Source organism: Delphinus delphis, chromosome 1 (genome assembly GCF_949987515.2).
Source record: "Delphinus delphis chromosome 1, mDelDel1.2, whole genome shotgun sequence".
Lineage (NCBI taxonomy): Eukaryota > Metazoa > Chordata > Mammalia > Artiodactyla > Delphinidae > Delphinus > Delphinus delphis.
In genome coordinates this window covers 141,473,260-141,492,366 of record NC_082683.1, presented here as the reverse complement: position 1 = coordinate 141,492,366, position 19,107 = coordinate 141,473,260, and the positions used below count along the sequence as shown (strand labels likewise).

Sequence of the window (19,107 nt, the reverse complement as noted above, 5' to 3'; positions counted from 1 at the left end):
ACATTAAATACCAGGAAAATATCTTTCTCCAAACAACTAGCTTAGCCTGGAAACATTATTGCAACTAATTTGCATAACCACTATCATGAATGATGTATCATGAATGATATCATGAATGAATACTCATAAAACAGCAGTTTTGGGTTTTTTGTTTTTTATAACTAAGCTGAATAACCAGTCTTTGTGAGTATACAGTCTTTTAAGTCTGAAGCAAGAGATATGAAGCTCATCATTTCTTTTTTTTTCCTTGGCTGCCCTGTAATTAGAAACTTCCTGAACACTAATGAAAGGGAAATGCAGATACACTTTTCAACACACACTTGCCTGTGCAATGCAACTGTTGACTTTCAGTGAATGCTTCATATTGTGTGGTCTGTCCAAAACCCTGTTAGTCACGTTGTCAGGGCAAGATGGACTTCTCTGGGAAAGGTGAAAAAAAAACAAAAAAACAAAACACAGACTAGAGTGTTTTGTCATTCTCTTTCCCTGCCTAGAGTTACAGGACAACAGGAAAATAAGAGGTTATCACAAGTATACCACAGAGATATTGCAGGTTTGGTTCCAGACCACCACAACAAAGCAAATATCTCAATAAACCAAGTCACAAAAATTTTTTGGTTTTCCAGTGCATTTAAAAGTTATGTTTACATTGTAATGTAGTCTACTGAGTGTGCAGTAGCATTGTATCCAAAAGAACAATGTACAAACCTTAATTTAAAATACTTTATGGCTAACCATCATCTCAGCCTTTAGCGAATAATAATCTTTTGCTGGTGGAGGGTCTGGCCTCGATGTTGATGGCTGTTGACTGATCAGGATGGTGGTTTCTGAAGGTTGGGGTGACTATGGCAATTTCTTTTTTGTGTGTGTAGCAATTTCTTAAAATGAGACAACGATGAAGTTTACTGCATCAATTGACTCTTCTTTACAAGAAGAATTTCTCTGGGGCATGCAATGCTGTTTGAGAACATTTTACCCACAGTATAACTTCTTTCAAAATTGGAGTCAAGGGACCTCCCTGGTGGTCCAGTGGTTAAGAATCAGCCTTCCAGTGCAGGGGACATGGGTTCGATCCCTGGTTGGGGAACTAAGATCCCACATGCCGTGGGGCCACCAAGCCCATGCACTGCAACTACTAAGCACACAGGCCACAACTAGAAAGCCCATGCACCACAACTACAGAGCCTGCATGCTGCAACTACTGAGCCTGCGTGCCACAACTAAGACCCGACACAGCCCCCTCCAAAAAATTAAATAAATATTAAAACAAAATGAAATTTGAGTCAATCCTCTCAAACCCTGCTACTGCTTTATCAACTAAGTTTATGTAATGTTTTAAACTTTTTACTGTCATTTCAACAACCTTCACAGCATCTTCACCAGGAGTAGATTCAATCTCAAGAAACCATTTTCTTTGCTCATCCATAAGAAGCAACTCCTCATCCTTTCAAGTTTTATCATGAGATTGCCGAAATTCAGTCACATCTTCAGGCTCCACTTCTAATTCTAGTTTTCCTGTTATTTCCACCACATCTGCAGTTACTTCCTCCACTGAAATCTTGAACTCCTAAAAGTCATCCATGAAGGTTAGAATCAACTTCTTATAAACTTCCTTTAATGTTGATATTGTGACCTCTTCCCATGAATCACAAATGTTCTTCATGGAATCTAGAATGGTGAATCCTTTCCAGAAAGTTTTCCATTGCCTTTGCCCAGATCAATCAGAGGAATCACTATCTATGGCAGCTATAGCCTTACAAAAATGTATACTTCTTAAAGAATAAGACTTGAAAGTCAAATGAATTGATGTTGTGTCAACAGGCATAAAAACAACATTAATTTCATTGCACATCTCTGTCAGAGCTCTTGGGTGACCACGTGCATTGTCAGTGAGAAGTAGTAATATTTTGAAAGGCATCCTTTTTTGAGAAGTAGGTCTCAACAATAGGCTTAAAATATTCAGTAAATCATGTTCTAAACAGATATGCTGTCACACAGGCTTTGTGTTTCCGTTTATAGAGTACAGGCAGAGTAGATTCAGCATAATTCTTAAGGGCCCTGAGATTTTCAGAATGGTAAGTGAGCACTGGCTTCAACTTAAAGTCACCAGATGCATTAGCCCCTAACAATAAAATCAGCCTATCCTTTGAAACTTTGAAGCCAGGCATTGACTTCTCCTCCCTAGCTATGAAAATCCTAGATAGCATCTTCCTCCATTAGAATGTTGTTTCATCTCCATTGAAAATCAGTTGTTTGGTGTAGCCACCTTCATTAATGATCTCAGCTAGATCCTCTGGATAACTTGCTGCAGCTTCTACATCAGCATTTGCTGCTTCACCTTGCACTTCGACGTTTTAGAGATGGCTTCTTTCCTGAAACCTCATGAAACAACCTCTGCTAGACTCAAACTTTTCTTCTGCAACTTTCTCACTTCTCTCAGTCTTCATAGACTTGAAGAGAGTTAGAGCCTTGCTCAGGATTAGGGTTTGGCTGAAGGAAATGTGGCTGGTTGGATCTTCTATCCATTCCACTAAAACTTTCTCCATATCAGCAATAAGGCTGCTTCACTTTCTTATCATTCATGTGTTCACTAGAGTAGCATTTTAATTTCCTCAAGAACTTCTCCTTTGCATTTACAACTTAGCTAACTGTTTGGTACAAGAGGCCTAGCTTTTGACTGATCTCAACTTTCAATATGCCTTCCTCACTAAGTTTAAACTTATTTCTAGTTTTTGATTTAAAATGAGAGACACATGACTTTTCCTTTCACCTGAACACTTAAAGACCACTGTAGGGCCTAATTTCAATATTGTTGTGTCTTAGGGAATAGGAAAGCCTGAAGAGAGGGAGAGAGATGGGGAACAGATAATGGATGGAGCATCAGAACACACACAACATTGACCAGTTAAGTTTGCTGTCTTATATGGGTGCAGTTCATGGAGCCCCAAAACAATTACGATTGTTTCTTTACCTATAAAATAGGGGAAATGGTCCCCACACCTCACAGAGGCAGTGGGAGGATGAAATGAGAACAAGTATGTCAATTATTAAGCATAGTACCTAGTGGGCCATAAATATACAAAATCATCATTTGTTATTGTTTTTTGGGAAACTGATGCTTTCCCCCAAATTCCTGAGACTTATTTGGTTCTACGGAGATTTCTAAGAAATTCAAGTAGGTAAATTTGTTGAGCACATTTTATAAAGACTGTGTACTTTATCATATTCAACAATGAGTTTTAATAGAGATTAAAAAGTCCTGCTGTTTCTGATCCATTAAATTATATATATATGGCTCTGATTTATCTGCTTCAAAATTCAAAGCTTTCTCCATTATTCTGGATATAGAAGAATGTTCTAAAAGCGTGAAGGCATGAAGTGCATTATTGTTTCCATCATCATCATTCATCTATACCAAGGCATTACTAAAGTTACCAGGGCATTAATAAAGTTTTAAATTCTTAAACCTAGGCTAAGCAAAGAGTTTGATATCATCCACAGGCACAGAGGAATGAAGAAACAATAAGAATTAAGTACATGAGCTGCTTTATATTAGAACTGTCTCTCAGGCTGTACCCTAAGTTTAGTACAGAAAACCTGTTAAGAGAACTGCCCTGTTCCCAAGGAAATAGACAAGCATGCCACCAGATATAAAGGCAAAGATTAATGAACTGGGTCTATTTCTCAAGCCAGGAACCCAAGAGTATGGTACATGACTCTCAGGTCCCACAGTGAGACGCCTGGTCCCTCACTGATGTCCATCCACACTATTCCTTTTGAATTGAATTTTTCTACTCTGCTTTCATTCCTAGGTCACTGACACTGCTTCTTCATCTCTCAAATTTGTATTATTGAAAGTTCATTATTTAACCTGACAAATATGTATGGAATATCTACTGGAGTTTCAGAGCAGAGAAAGATTCAATTGGTTTAAAATAAACAAGGCTTGCTAGAAAAGGCAAATACCTGAGCTGATATTTGAAACCACAAAAGGGCCGAGATGTCTAGAAATGGGGGTAGAAACATGCGCTCTAGGAAAAGGCCATGAGCTGCAGCCACAGTGGAGATGCCCCATCGCATCTCAGGCTCTCACCGGTGGCACCCAGCCACCCAAAACCCTCCTTACCTCTCTCCCACATACCTTTTTTTTTTTTGGCCGCGCTGCGTGCGACCTGTGGGATTTTAGTTCCTGGACCAGGAATCGAACCCAGATCTTGGCAGTGAAAGCGCAGAGTCCTAACCACTGGACCACCAGGGAACTCCCTCCCCCACACACCTTCTGTGCAGGATAGTCTCTTCCTGTCCCTCAGCATTCTGTATAAACTCACTCTCTGAAGTAAACCATCTCTTTATCTACATGGTTAGGACCCTTATATTTCTCCTTGATATCTCCTACCGCAGTGTTATGTACTCTATCACCATTATTTAGAGGGTATGTCTCCTCTAGCTGTGAACAACAAGAGGGAAGTTCTGTCTCCTTCTCCCTGTATTCTTGTTGGGCCCCGAGTGATCCCCAATTACCATTTACTAAAGGATGAATCAACAAACTTGGAATGTATATGGATTACTGGGGAAAGCTGATTAGACCACAGATGAGGTTTGGGGTTGAGAAATAATCAAGGGGAAGTAGAGCGTAATTATAGAACCTGGAATGACAAGCTGGAAGATATCTCAGCAATTACTAATCTGAATGCTTAATTTCAAAAGTTCACATTATGCACTTCCCAGATGCCAGTGTTATTGCGCTAAGTGATTTATATACGCCGTCTTGTTTTGTCTTCATAATAAGAGAGGGATTATTATTGCTATTTTAGAGATAAAGCATGAGTGATTTGTCTAAAAATCACTGAGAACTCAAACTGAGGCAGATGGTCCCCCTTACTTACACTTTACAAGGAATATTGTCTCCCAGAAAGACTAAGCAACATTCCCCTGGGTGACAAATGTTGAGTTGGCCCTAGAATCCTGACCCTCTGACTCATACTAGATTTTCTTTCTACATCATTCTGCCATTCTACAAAAGCCTCTAAAGGACAGGAAGAGAGAGGGGACAGGGTGGAAGTGACATTTTGTATTAGTTTGCCAGGGCTACTATAATTAAACACCACAACCTACATGGCTTAAACAACAGAAATATTTTCTGACAGTTCTAGAGGCCAGAAGGCTAAGATCAAAGTGTCCAGTAGGTTTGGTTTATTTTGAGGTCTTTCTTCTTGGCTTGAAGATGCTATCTTCTCCCTGAATCCTCACATGGTCTTTCCTCTGTACCCATGCTCCCCTAGTGTCTCTTAAGGTGTCCAAATTTCCTCTTGTTATAACCACACCAGTCAACTGGATGAGGGCCCATCCTAAGGGCCTGATCTCCAAATACAGTCACATTCTCAGGGACTGGGGGGTTCGGACTTTAATATGTGAATGGGGAGGGGCACAATTCAGTCTATAACACAGTTCAATAATATAAATATAACAGTTAAACAAAGATGCATACAGTTGTTAATGGAGAAAGGTGGCATTTGAGGAGGGAGGGGCAACCAGCCAGAGGAGTCCAGATATCATACAACAAGCACCTAAACTAGGATTGGGAGGAGATAAAGAAGAGAGAGCACAGCATTATTTAGATGGACCAGCCTCCCTCATCCTCATCTGGTTATTTTGAAAGTGCACACAAACACACATACACACACACACACAGAGTACATAAATGAAACAATGCATAATGTAATTTGTTTTACCACTTCACAATTGGGAAGTACAAATCCAGATAAACCTGACTATTTTAAGGGCCAGAAAACTGGCTGGCCCAGTTTCACACGCTGCATTACAGATGAAGCAAGAATGCCTCCTCACTCCAGAGCCAGTTTCCTGGTTTTCTTTCTCTGACCTTCCAGTTCGCTGTTATTTTCCATTGTTTCACCTCTTCAGTGGCCAAAAACAAGCAGCCACTCTGGCTGTATTTTAAGGTCAGAAAATTTTGGAATTGGAAGAAACAGTCATAATCACCACCTAGACAGACCTTGTGCAAATTTGTAAGCTGAGGTCTAAAGATATAAACAAACCTAGAGAGTTCACCCAGTTAGGGAAACAGCTGAACTCCTCTCGCCACTCTCAAGCCGGTGCCCTTTCTTTACACCCTCTCCTCTCCCCACCGCCATCCCCAACCAAGCATACTCAGGCTCAAAAGGGAATTTAGCGAAAATTAAAAGAGCATTTGTATACAATTTAGTTTGACCAATATTTTAAATGGCCAAGTTATTGTCTCGTGGTGTGAAGTAGGCTCAAGATATGAATCTGAAGGAAATGAACAACTGAATTTCCCTCTGTGATTGATCAAATAAAGCTTAAAAAGAGTCATTTTCATCTTTTAGATTTTTCTAGATGTGAATCATAGTTATAAGATGTTGACTTACAAATGCAACATGGATTGTTTTTAAAAATTCCTCTTCCCACACAGACCACTAAGGAATAATACCACATTGACAAGTGTTTACTATGCTCATTTTCAGAAAATGGAAAATGTTTTACCTTCTACTTAAAAGAAACTGATAATGGAGAGGTATCAGTGTTAACGCTTTTGAAATATACCTAACAATGTGGCACAAAATGCCAGGAAAAGGAATCGGCTTTGAAAAGTGCATTTACTTCTACAACTTTCTCTCTCCAGACCAGACGGTTTGCAAATATGCTCCCCTAGGGAGTATTTGTGTTTTGTTGAGGGTTCCACTCCCTCCTTAATTGCTGCCTCTTTTTATGACGTACCCAAGATTGCCACAGCAGGGTAAGCCGTATCTTTTTCTAAAGAAAACAGTCCAGGGAAAACCCCCAGGAAAACCGTCATGCTGGCTTAAATGTTTCATGAGAGACAGTTTATTACTGGATGAGTTATAACATTTTGAAGTTGTTTTACTTCTCAACTAACACGATAACTATTTCAAGCAGCCCATGAGGTTTATCTTGTAACTAAAATATGGATGTTGACTATGATCTTGAAGTGGAAAAAAATGACAGAAAAAAATAGCAGGAGTTGTGGAAGATCAGAGGCACTGTACACCCACCCATCTCATGGGTTACTGGGAAGTTAAACCACTAACCATGACACGAGCATTCTACAAGTCCTGGATTGTGTAACGTACAATAGGAATTCAAGTTCATCATTCTTTTTTCAGGTTGTAAGAAGTTTTAGAAACATGCTTCTAGACACTGTGAATGGCAATTCACTTTTGAAATAAACAGGCAATTCAATCTTTTGCAGGATTAAGAACTCTGTACATAGAAAGTATGCATTTGAGGGGAAATTCTCAGGAGTTCTTAATATGTTTTATGCCTTGAATCCCTTTGGCAGTCTGGTGAAGCCTACAGACCCCATGATATAGTCTGACACTATAAAGTTCTTAAAATAAAAACTCTGGATTACAAAGGAAACCAATTATATTGAAATACATGGAATCTATGCAGTGTAGTAGACCTCTTAAATGGTCTCAATGTATGCATTGAAGGGTTTTCTCTCTCTACTTCTGTGGAGTACATCTATGCAAGTCTAAAGTTCAATGTAAAATTTTTTAAGACAGAATAACTTTCAGCACTATAAAGGGTAAAGCAATAGAAAACTGTTATTTTTGTACTCTGCTAGCACCATAATAAACATGTAAGCCCAACCTGAATATTTAGGTGTTACATATAATAAACACAGGTTGAAATGAACTAGAAATACTCATTTGCTCCAAATTGTGAAATATACATTTCCTCAACCTTTGATCAACAATGGAGAACAGTGCCAAGGATATTAATAAAATCTGTAAGAATGTTTCAGTTGAGCTTCTGCTGATGAGATAGAATGCCTCAATGGGTTTTGTAAAAATATGAAATTAACATAAGCAATGTTACACTCTCCCCTTCATTTTGGACAGGAAGAAGTTCCATAACTATATCTATACCACAGCCTAAGGAAATATGGGCAGAACCAGGAATAAAGTGTAGGATGACTTTCCAACACATGATAGACATGTCTTATTGAGGTAGGGAGGGAAGGAGGACAAAGAGGCATCTCCTGAGTGCCAAGCAGTGCATCTGGGAAACATCTGAGCCAGAAGCAAACTCAAGTGCATCTGTCCTCCCCACCTCCCTGCCCAGCCTGACCCACACAGACTCACTGCTTCCATTCATGGAAGCACCTGGCCATCAACAGTGTAAAACTAAAGCACTTCAAGAGAAGGATTTATGAGAAATGGCTAATGAATTAAAAATTTATTGAAACAAGATTTTTTTTAACTTCAAGGAAATACGAGAGTCAGTATTTCAATGAAATTGTTTTAGTTCTTAAAAACAAATATCAGTTTGATTATGGTGATTATGATAACCAGCTGTTCTCTAAAACTCTAAAGATTGAAAAAAAAAGAAGGAAATGACTTTTAGTTGCAAAATGAAGGATTTTTGTCAGGTTGAAGAAAGAACACCCTGCTAACAGAGCTGTAAAAGAAAGACCCTCTTTTTCGATGGTTGATTATTACTACTGAATGTCTCAGCCCTCTTTACACTGCAGAGTTGTAATGGTTCCAAGTCTACAAAGCACTGTCTTTCAGGGAGCACCAAGGTGGCCTTAGTGCAGGAGTAAAGTAGGCAAAGTTGAGGGGTAAGATATAAACTCTACACAGGAACTTAGCTAGATATCCAAGAAAGGCAGGCAAGGCCACGGTTAAACATTCAGAACTGAAAACAATTCTAGCAACTAAGAAGGAAACGGAGCCTAGCATGATGGCTCCTAGAACAGGTAAAGGCACTGAGATTCGCTGAAGTGTAGAACTGGGCCTAGCAGTTGGCTAGGCAAGGAAACCAAGAGTTTGAAAGGAACAAAGACTGAATCCCTGCCGACTGAATGTTGGAAATCAAGCCAATTTGTGACTGTTCCTTACTAGTTAATAATTACCCTAGATAAAAAGATCTGTATTCTACAAGTTCATGAATTTCTAGGCATTTTTGTTTTAGGTGTTTTGTTTTGTTTGCTTAGTGTATTGGTTGTTCATTTTAAGGATTTCCAGATTTTCTTTCTTTAGAAACTCACACTCAAAAAAAAAAAAAAAAAACCCACTCTAACAAAACTCAACCATTCTGGCTTCTTTGGGTTTGCTCCTAGCATTTAAACATAGCTGGAGAAAACCGACCTAAACTGGCAGACTGGTTTTTAATCTTAGGTTTACATTCTCAGAACTCAAAGAGGCTCTCACCACTACACAACGCCTTTCTAAATTTTCCTGGTGCCCTTGAAGTCCCACGCTAGAAAGACTTTCCTCTCCCCCTCAAGTCTCTCGCCTCACCTCACCCTCACTATTGGCTGTGACCTCATCTCCCTTCACTGAGAAAACAGAAGGCACCAGGGGGAAGTTCCCATTTTCCTACAAGCAAATCTGCAAACTCCTCTGCCCAGGCACTTGGGTTCTCCTTCTCCCTGTCATGAAGGAGGCAGAGCTCCTCCTTGTGTTGCGGACCTAGCCCCACACATGGTTCTCTAGACGCAAAATCCCTCTATCTTCTTCAAGTACTTCCCTCTGATGGCCATGCCTTTCTTTTCTGAATCATCAACCTTTACCTTCTACTGGAAAATCTGATGGGCTAGCTTTGTTACAGTCTCCCATAACTCCATATTCCTCTTCCCTCCATGTCTCCATTTTTATGCTGGGTTTCACTGACAGATTTCTCTAAAGGGCCATTTGTTCCCACTGTACCTATCCATGTCCTCAGAGTCCTCCACTCCTATCCCTTCTGCCATCTCACTGAGTCCCCATCACTCCACTGGAACTGCTCTTATCAAGACCACTAATGAGGGACTTCCCTGGTGGTCCAGTGGTTAAGACTCCGTGCTCCCAATGCAGGGGGCCCAGGTTTGATCCCTGGTCAGGGAACTAGATCCCGCATGTCGCAACTAAGACCTGGCACAGCCAAATAAATAAATATTTAAAAAAAAAAAAAGACCACTAATGACCTCCAAGTTTTCAAATATGGTCATCACTTTCCTATCCTCTGTTTCTCTGGAAGCACTTTCCCTCCTTTGTTCCCGTGACATCATCCTAACTACTGGTTTTCCATCTGATATCTTGGTTGTTCCTTTGCAGGCTCATTTACAAATGCTGTTCTCTGCCTGGAGCCCCCAACTGAGCCACACTACCCTCGCTCTAGGCACCTCCCACACCTGGCTTCTCATCCCTCACATCTCGGCTTAAATTTTGCCTCGCAGGGAAACCTTTCCATCCTTCACCTCCCCAGGTTAGCCTGTACTATTAAAGTCCATTTGCTTCTTTTATTATTTATTATTTGCTTAATTATCATCTCTCTCCTCCAAGAGGGAATTAAGTCTTTATTCACCCATGTATGCCCTAAATGTAGGACAGTGCCTAGCATGTAGTATTAACTAAAACGTACTGAACTGGTGAAGGAATAAATGCACATAGCCCAGTGATCAAAAATTCCTGGATTAATTAGCATCTGCCTTTTTTTTTCTTGATCCAACAGGTAAAATTCTTAAGTGAAAAAGAGAGTACAGACTATCTAAATTGCTTCTAATACCACTTCTTTTTCTAAGTATTTAAAAAGGTACATTTTTCCTACTCTTTTCCTAGGCATGCTACATATATTCATGAAATAGTATCTAGAAATTCTTTTCTTCACAGAAAATTGTAATTCATACAAGAATGTTCTTTTCATTGTGACAATAGCTCATAAGGTATTAATCAACCAAGCCAACTTGTCAATTTAACACATAATTTAAGCAGATAGTAAAATTTTCTGCAAACACTGAATGAGTTTCACAAAACTGATTCTTTTATTGCTTTTCATTAACAGAGGGATCGTCAGTGATAAGGATAAGAAAAAAAATCTCATATAAACATTGTGGACTTTTATATATTTTAAATATAAATCCCTGATTGTCACTACCTCAAAAAATAAGTACCAAGCAGCAGATTATAAGCAACCATCTTAATATTTTGCAACTAAATTTTTAACTAAGAAATCTCTTTAAATTAGAATTTAAATTTGCTGTGAGAAATCTTCCTAAAATATGTTAATAGCATCTTCTACTAATCAATGATAAAATGATACTTTGAAGTTATATTTGAACATGAATTCCCATTGTACACTGAAAGTAGTGATTTTGAAGACTATTCCATGACCTACAGAAATGCCCTACCGTTACCTCTTTGAGATCTAAGTTCATGACCTCAACCAGTTTTAAACTCATCTGCCTCTTCTTCATGACAGTTAAATGGAAAGGAAGTTGATATACCTGTTTGAGCTTTGTGGTAGATAATAACAAGGGACTGATGGATATTAAGATATCTTAATTATAGATGCCGGAATCTACACAGCATGTCCTCATAACCGCATACATCTTTAGATACTTTTCCCCAGAGTACTTTTCTATAAATTCTTACTTAATTGCTGTAAATTACTTTTCTTATTACTTTCATAATATTGCATCAACTACATGTAAACAGTCCACAAAATGGATTACCCTTTTGTTTCAAGTAATAAAAAATGAAAGCCTGGGGACTTCCCTGGCGGTCCAGTGGTTAAGACTCCGCACTTCCACTGCAGGGGACACTGGTTCGATCCCTGGTTAGGGAATTAAGATCCTGCATGCCGCGCAGCACGGCCAAAAACTAAATAAATAAATAAGAGAAAGCCTGAAGAAAACTTAAAGACACCATTTTCCTGCCCCTAGACTAACCCAGGCAGACATTGTCTCTTCTACAATTACAGATCCAAGAATCCCACAAGAATACACACGGGAGTCTAACATCCCAGTTTATTGCCGAGGTACTGCGCCCAACTTGCTTATCTTATTAAAGCTGTGGATGTAAAAGTATGAGGCAAATAGGAAGTGTGTCAATTTACTGACTTTGAAATTCAGAAGCCATTTGCTGACCTAATGTTTCTAGTGGTGCAGCTGCATCTAGCAGTCAAACATGACCTACTATGTATTATTTGTTATGAAGTTATACATATGTATAATAAGCCAACGTTATAACTAAAGTTGATTTTTACTCCTGAAAAGGAATACCTGGTATACCATAAGCTACTGGGTTGTTAGGAAAGGTAAAATAATAATGATTTTTTTCTACAAATGATAAATCCAAGGTCAGAGTAACCATTTTGACACAAATGCTTTATGCCAACCACCAGGATTAATAAGAGCCAAAAAGAACCATAGGCTCTGTAGGTTATGCTCAAAATATTCTAAAAAAATGCTCTATTACCAAATGAAAGTAAAACCGTTGGTAGCATTAGTGTTTCTTATACAACTCATAATACATCTCTTTTGTATTTTTGGATTAAACTTCATATACTTTATTGTCTTAAAGTGGCATATATCTTTATAAAATGCTAAATAGTTACAAAATAAGAAATTCTAAATCATATGCTACTTCTTCAATCATTCTTAAATTTGTGCAACTTCTTCTATTATGTCAATCAGTAATCCAGTTATAAGAACAGAACAATTGAGTTAATATGGAAACGTGCATTAGGATGTGTACTTTCTGGTTCTTCCCCTATAATTTTTCTGGTGTCAACAAATAGGGGGAGGTTGACAGTCTTAAATAACACGCATCAAAACTGGAAATATAAACCAATCAATTAGTTAATTGAAGCATAAAAACTGCATCAAAATGGAAATCATAAGACTCGGATATTAAATAAGCTATTTAACTTTCCAACACTTCTCTTTTCACATCTGCAAAATGTGAATATCTGCTCTGCGAACCTACATGGTTATTGTGGGAATAAAGTTCTTGAGCAATCTCTTTATAAACCACAAAATGCTATGCAAACGAAAGGTATTATTGTCCCTCTGATTTTTTTTTCAAACTAGGTAATCAGAAAACAGATTGTAAATTAAATAATAAAATGAAAAACTAAACTGTTATAAATATATGAGTTTTTCGTACTATGGAATACTGAAATTACACATATTATGGATTTTTGTTTTCTTTTCTTTTCTTTTTTCTTTTTTTGCTGTACGCGGGCCTCTCACTGTTGTGGCTTCCCCCGTTGCGGAGCACAGGCTCCGGACGTGCTGACAGGCCCGCCGCTCCGCGGCATGTGGGATCTTCCCGGACCGGGGCATGAACCCGTGTCCCCCGCATCGGCAGGCGGACTCTCAACCACTGCGCCACCAGGGAAGCCCTGGATATTTGTTTTCTAATTCAAAACACACTGTTACCTAAAATACCTAAATTTCCCTATAGACTCCAGAAGTCAAGCAAATGAAGAGGAATATTAAGGAAAAGGGAGCAGCTGATTTACAAGTGCATTCCCTTCCCCTTAAGAAGGGAATGGAAGGAAAATGAGTGCAACTTGGTCTCTCAGCCCTTCATCTTTGACTCAGTGGTTACTGAACTCTGACCGGGATCACTTATAGGTGATTGCTGAGTTTCTCTAAAGCTATTTGAATTCATTCAATAAGTGATCAGACGTGTTGTGCAGCTTCATAAATCCGCTTATGGCGAGCACTGAATTATCAATATTTAAGCTTATTTTATATTTGTACAGAGGAGAGATAAACTGTATTTTCAAAGAATTGTTCTGAGGGTGGACTAAGAATCAAAGAGAATCCAAAAAACTGAGAATCACAGAATGGCAAGAGTAGCAAAATTTGGGCACATCTCTTTTTCTCAGGCAAATAGTGGTATCAAAAAGCAGGAACAGGGCTTCCCTGGTGGCGCAGTGGTTGAGAGTCCACCTGCCGATACAGGGGACACGGGTTCGTGCCCCGGTCCGGGAAGATTCCACATGCCGCGGAGTGGCTGGGCCCGTGAGCCATGGCCGCTGGGCCTGCGTGTCCGGAGCCTGTGCTCCGCAACGGAAGGGGCCACAACAGTGAGAGGCCCACGTACCCCCCCGCCAAAAAAAGGCAGGAACAATATCTGCTCTATTTAATGTCTTCTTTGGAAAGAACCCCTGAACCAACCTTTTGGTTCTCCCAACTGTCACTGCCCTCGTCGCCAAGAAGTACAAGATGAATGGCCTAAAGCTTATATTCATTTTCTCTAAGTTGGTTCTTGACAAACATGGACACCATTTTTCTTACAAAACCTTTCGAAAGAATCATCCTGTAACCTTTAGACCTATCTCTAGCTCCATCTTCTTGCATTAAGCAAGTCTGGATGTTCCTAAAGCTGTGGGAGCTTCTACAAGGATTTTGGCCCTCTTCTCGGAAACCTCTTCAAGTCCCTTGAATTTTGTAGAAGATGACAGACAGTGAGAATAAAAATGACTTGCTTTCATTTTTCTATGCATCTCACCCATTGTTAAAGAAAAGGTATCAGGAAACAAGAACAATCCTCTAAACTTGAAAAAAGCAATGTTTACAGAATTTCTATTTCCATTTCAAAATTTAGCCTTTCATGTTAAGGCCCCTAACACTCTTCAAAATTATTGAGGATCCCCAAGGGCCTTTGATTATGTGAGTTATATCCATTGATATTTACCATATTAGAAATTAAAACTGAAAAAAGATTTAAAAATCACATTGAAAGATGCAATTCGTAAACATAGGCATACAAGTGTCCACCATGAAAATTGTTCAACCTTATTCCTGAAAAAAAATGCAAATTTAAACAAGATACCATTTTCATATAACAATTGTCTCAGTTTTTGGATTTGTTGTTGTTTGTTCTGTTTGAGTGATAACACAATGTTGGCTTAGGGAAATTCTACTCTCTTATACTACTGATAAATGGATCCAATCTTTCTCAAGAGCAAAATGTCAAAAATAATAACTAGTACTCTACAATATTTTGCTAAATGCTTTTTAAATCCTCCGAATACTCAATTAGTATTATTATTATTATTACTATTCTTTTACAGATGAGAAAAGAAAATTTTGATAAAGCATTTGGCTTATGATCTCATAACCTGTAATTAGTGGAACTTTTGTTAGAACTTGAAAAATGCATTTTAAGAATCTATCCAAAGGAAATAAACAAAGATGTATACAAACATTTATATTGAGGTCCTAAATGAAACACTATTTATAATAGTAGAAAACTTTAATCCACCTAACTATCCAGCAACTTATAATCAGCCAATACAACATTTCCATAGACTAAAAATTACATCTTAGAACCATACTCTCTTGCTCATGGCTAGATTGCCATCACTTGCATAGTGGCTGACACATAGTAGGGACTTAGTAATATTTAAGATATGAATGAATATAAAATAACACATGAATATAAAAATACGTTTTACGAGAAAAATCTCATGATTGAGTGGAAGCATGTTATGAAACAGCATCAGCAGTGTGCTAAATTAATTAAACAAGGAGGCCATTAGACTAAGGTGACTCTAATGCCACTGCAGCCTACATCAGCAAACCAAAATCTAAGCCGGTAAATGCCTTGAAGGTACAAAATTGAAACCTAAGGACAGTCATTCATAAACAGCCAACTAAGCTTTAAGCTGTAGCCAATCCATAAATTCCTTACTTTGCTTCTGCTTTTTCTCTATAAAATTCTCTCCCATATAGTGCTCCTGACCACTTCTGGTTGGGCACTGCCCCATGCCGATCAATTTTTGCTCAAATGAACTCAAAAGTTTTAATATGCCTCAGTTTATCTTTTAACAAGTGTGATCACAACTCTGTAAAATCTACACGTGAGTGTATGTGTAGAAAAATGTCTAGAAGCATAAATAGATGTATATATATGAATTCCTTGTCTCTGTGCTTATGCATGCTAGTTACCCAATAAATATTTTGATTGAATGAATAAAATTTTAAAAGTAGTTACCCCTTGCAACTAAGAGTTCGCATGCCACAACTAAGGAGCCTGCCTGCCTTGACGAAGGAGCCCATGTGCCACAACTAAGGAGCCCACCTGCCCTAACTAAGGAGCCCACGAGCTGCAACTAAGGAGCCCGCCTGCCACAACAAAGACCCAGCACAACCAAATAAATAAATTAATTTTTTTTTTAAAAAAAGTAGTTACCACTTGCGGGGACCATATGTTCAATTTTCCTTTTCTTCTTTGCAATTTCTATATGTAACAGGATTTAAACAGTAAGCATGAATTATCTTTGTAATAAACAAGAATGTTATAAAACATAATTATGCTGGGAAATATCATTAGGAATTTTGGAACAAAAGCAGCAAATATAGACATCCCACAATCCAATAAAAAATAACTTGTATCTTACTTTCCTATTATGTTTTACTTATTGCATTCAGCAATAAAAAGTATCAGATGTCACAGAAAAATGGCAAGCTTAATATTGTACAGCTAATTACTATCAGGGTGGAGTCTAGAATCTAGGTCATTTGGTTTCCAGGCAGTAGTTTTTCCATTACACCAATTACTTAGAGTTCCAGAACACTAACTGAATAAGTGCAATATTCACGTGAGGCAGTTCTTTACTCATAAGTAAAATAATTTGCTAATTATTTGAAATCGTCAGAAAGCTCCGAAATTCTAAGAAATACTATGTTTTCACACGACATGAATCGTTTTGGGGGATTTGTGAAATTCCTAAAGGGGTTTCAACATTTGTGCATGTTTGAGAGCAAAAGTGTCATTATTCTAGGAAGGAGTCTACAGCTTTCATAAGATTTGTAAAAGGGTCTGTGATAAAACAAACTAAAAAGAAGAAGCTGAGAATAACTAATGCTATAAAATCTGCAAGCAAGAGGAAGAAAACAACTGATGGTAAATAAAAAGGCGTAAGACAGGAAAAGGAAACTGCTCATTCTCTCTTCCTCTTTTTCATTCCTGGAACATATTTTTTTTTTAATGCAAATGATTTCATTTTATGACTTTGCTTTCTAAGCAGAGACACTAGGAATGATACTGATGGGTTGAAAACACAGGCCAAAGTATCTCTGTGGGATGACCTTTATCAGGTACTATTAGCAAGAAACTGATAAACGTAAAATGTAAAAAAAAAAAAAAAAAAGGATTTTAACATTGCAAGTCACTTTTGAGATATTTTTCATTTATGTTTAATTGGGACAAGGAAAATTACTAAATAGGTTTCTTAGTTTCTTGTCCCATAAAATGTGCTTCCCCTACAGGAAGTTTGTAAAGCTGCTTTGAGCAAATGCAGATTAAACGCTTCTCTATGCATTTCACAGTTATTGCTTAACTTAAAATTTAACTCTTCCTCTGCTCACTGAAAGAAACAAATACCTGTTGTTTAATCCCAATATCAAACTTGACTGGCAAGGTCTAGAGATCTCTGGAACATAATTTTAAAACTCTTAACAAGGCTTCTTTCACTACTATTCACTACAAACATCTCTTAGGCTACAATCCCAAATTTATGCAGCAAACAGACACAAAACAAAACAGAAATTCTCCTTGAACCCAACGGGTCATATATGCAAATATCATAACTTAGAATTGACATCCATCCAAATGGTCCGCCTCTAGTATTCTCCATCTGCCTTAGATGAATAAGTGCTTACTTACATCATCAACCAACATAAAGAGCATTTCTTGTCCTAGTTTTGAGGTAAAAATGACTAATTTTAAGATTAAAATGAGTACAAGTTATAGGAAACTTAAATAAGTTAAACCATTAAACCACTATTATTTCAAATCCAAATGCCTTTTTTTTTTTTTACAAATGCTTCCAATACAAAATTACTAAAATAGTATTCACTCTCAAAACTTAGCTTTCTTATTTAAGCAAATCTTTTCCAATATCTTGTTTCGAGCTCTGTTCTCCTGGCATGTCAAATAACTTAGAAGGACAAATCAGAATACCAGTCAGTATACAATTAATTTTTCAATGTTGTTTGTTTCTTCGCATAACACTGCCACACGGAATGCTTTGCGTAAGTAACCGAAATGACTATTTTTTTAATTAAACCTTAAATTAGTTGATAAATTTCTTCGCCAAAGATCCTTAGGGCTGTCAAAGAGCAGGCTGCTCAATAATGGGAATAGGCAACCACCGGGTGGCATCACGTGGAGCGCTAAGTAGAGCCACCTTACTGCCTTTCTGAACGTTCGCTTTCTTTCGGCGCTGTACAGGAAGGAAATCCTTATCGTCGGATTCCACAGTGCATTTAGACCCAGGAAAGCAAACTGGCATTTGTTAGAAGGAAATTAAGGTTCCTGATCTGTATCTCATTTCAAAACTCAGAGGACATGCAGACTTTTCACAGCGGTGAATCCTAGGCTTCCCTTCATTCTTTCTTCCTTCCAAGCAAGATACAAACTAAAAGCTAGGGAGGGCGGGAGAGAGAAGTGGAGCGAGTGAGGGAAGAGTAAATATATTGCTTACAGTTCCCAGACTTACAATGAGATTCCTCAGGCTCCTTTACGCCTCTAGCTTTCTGTCAGGATCCTTTCTCAGCCCGGGACCACAGAGAAGTTCAAGTCTTATCCTTGGTAGGAGGGGCTAAAATGTGAGCTGGTTTCCTTTCGTCTTTGCAGATGTGTTAAGGTGGATTTAAGGAGGAAGGGAGGAAAAGCGTTGTTCTCAGAGCAGCTAGTATCTTAAATGTAAATGTTTACTTATCAGAACTAGGAGTTTGAAGTCAGAAAACATGCTTAAATAATATGTAAGTTAAACAGTCCTAAATTACATGGAGTCTATGTATGCGTGTGTCTGAAAGTACTTCTTGTCCTTAAGTAGTTACTGCTTCCTCCTTTTTTTCCAAACAAGTAAGAACTCAATTGAAAATATGGATAACCCAAGGCATACTGGAGAATGTAATAATATGTTGAGATTTAGGGGGAAAAATCAAATCAGGTTAAATTAGAAATATGCAAAGTAAATTCAAATACCTGATATCACTGTAACAAAGAAGGTATATTGTTTAAATTTATCCAAATTCTGCAAGAATCAATTAGTGTCTTTACAAGATGACTTCTTTCTCTTTATTCTTTATCAATCAGCCATGAGATGTTATCATGCAATTCGCTACGAATTATAACAGAAACTTGAGGGTTTTTTTTTTTTGGTTTTTTTTGCAACGTTAGAATAAATGACCTGGGTCTTCCCTGGTGGTCCAGTGGTTAAGACTGTGCACTTCCAACTTCCACTGCAGGGGGCATGGGTTCGAACCCTGGCTGGGGAACTAAGATACCACATGTCACAGGGCACGGCCAAAAA

General features: G+C 38.1%; 1 protein-coding gene across 3 annotated transcripts in view; it reads right to left on the bottom strand.

Moving 5' to 3' along the window:
- The window catches only part of PLA2G4A (phospholipase A2 group IVA), a 160,629-nt gene extending 142,252 nt beyond the window's left edge, over window positions 1-18,377 (bottom strand). For 2 of the 3 annotated variants that reach the window (XM_060009905.1, XM_060009917.1), the window contains exon 1: window positions 18,289-18,377. The gene's annotated coding sequence lies outside the window, so the exon portion shown is untranslated. Of the gene's footprint in view, window positions 1-15,977; window positions 15,997-18,288 lie in introns of those variants that run through there. The other variant, XM_060009910.1, reaches the window with a different exon arrangement.
- Between the last annotated feature and the right edge of the window lie 730 nt (window positions 18,378-19,107).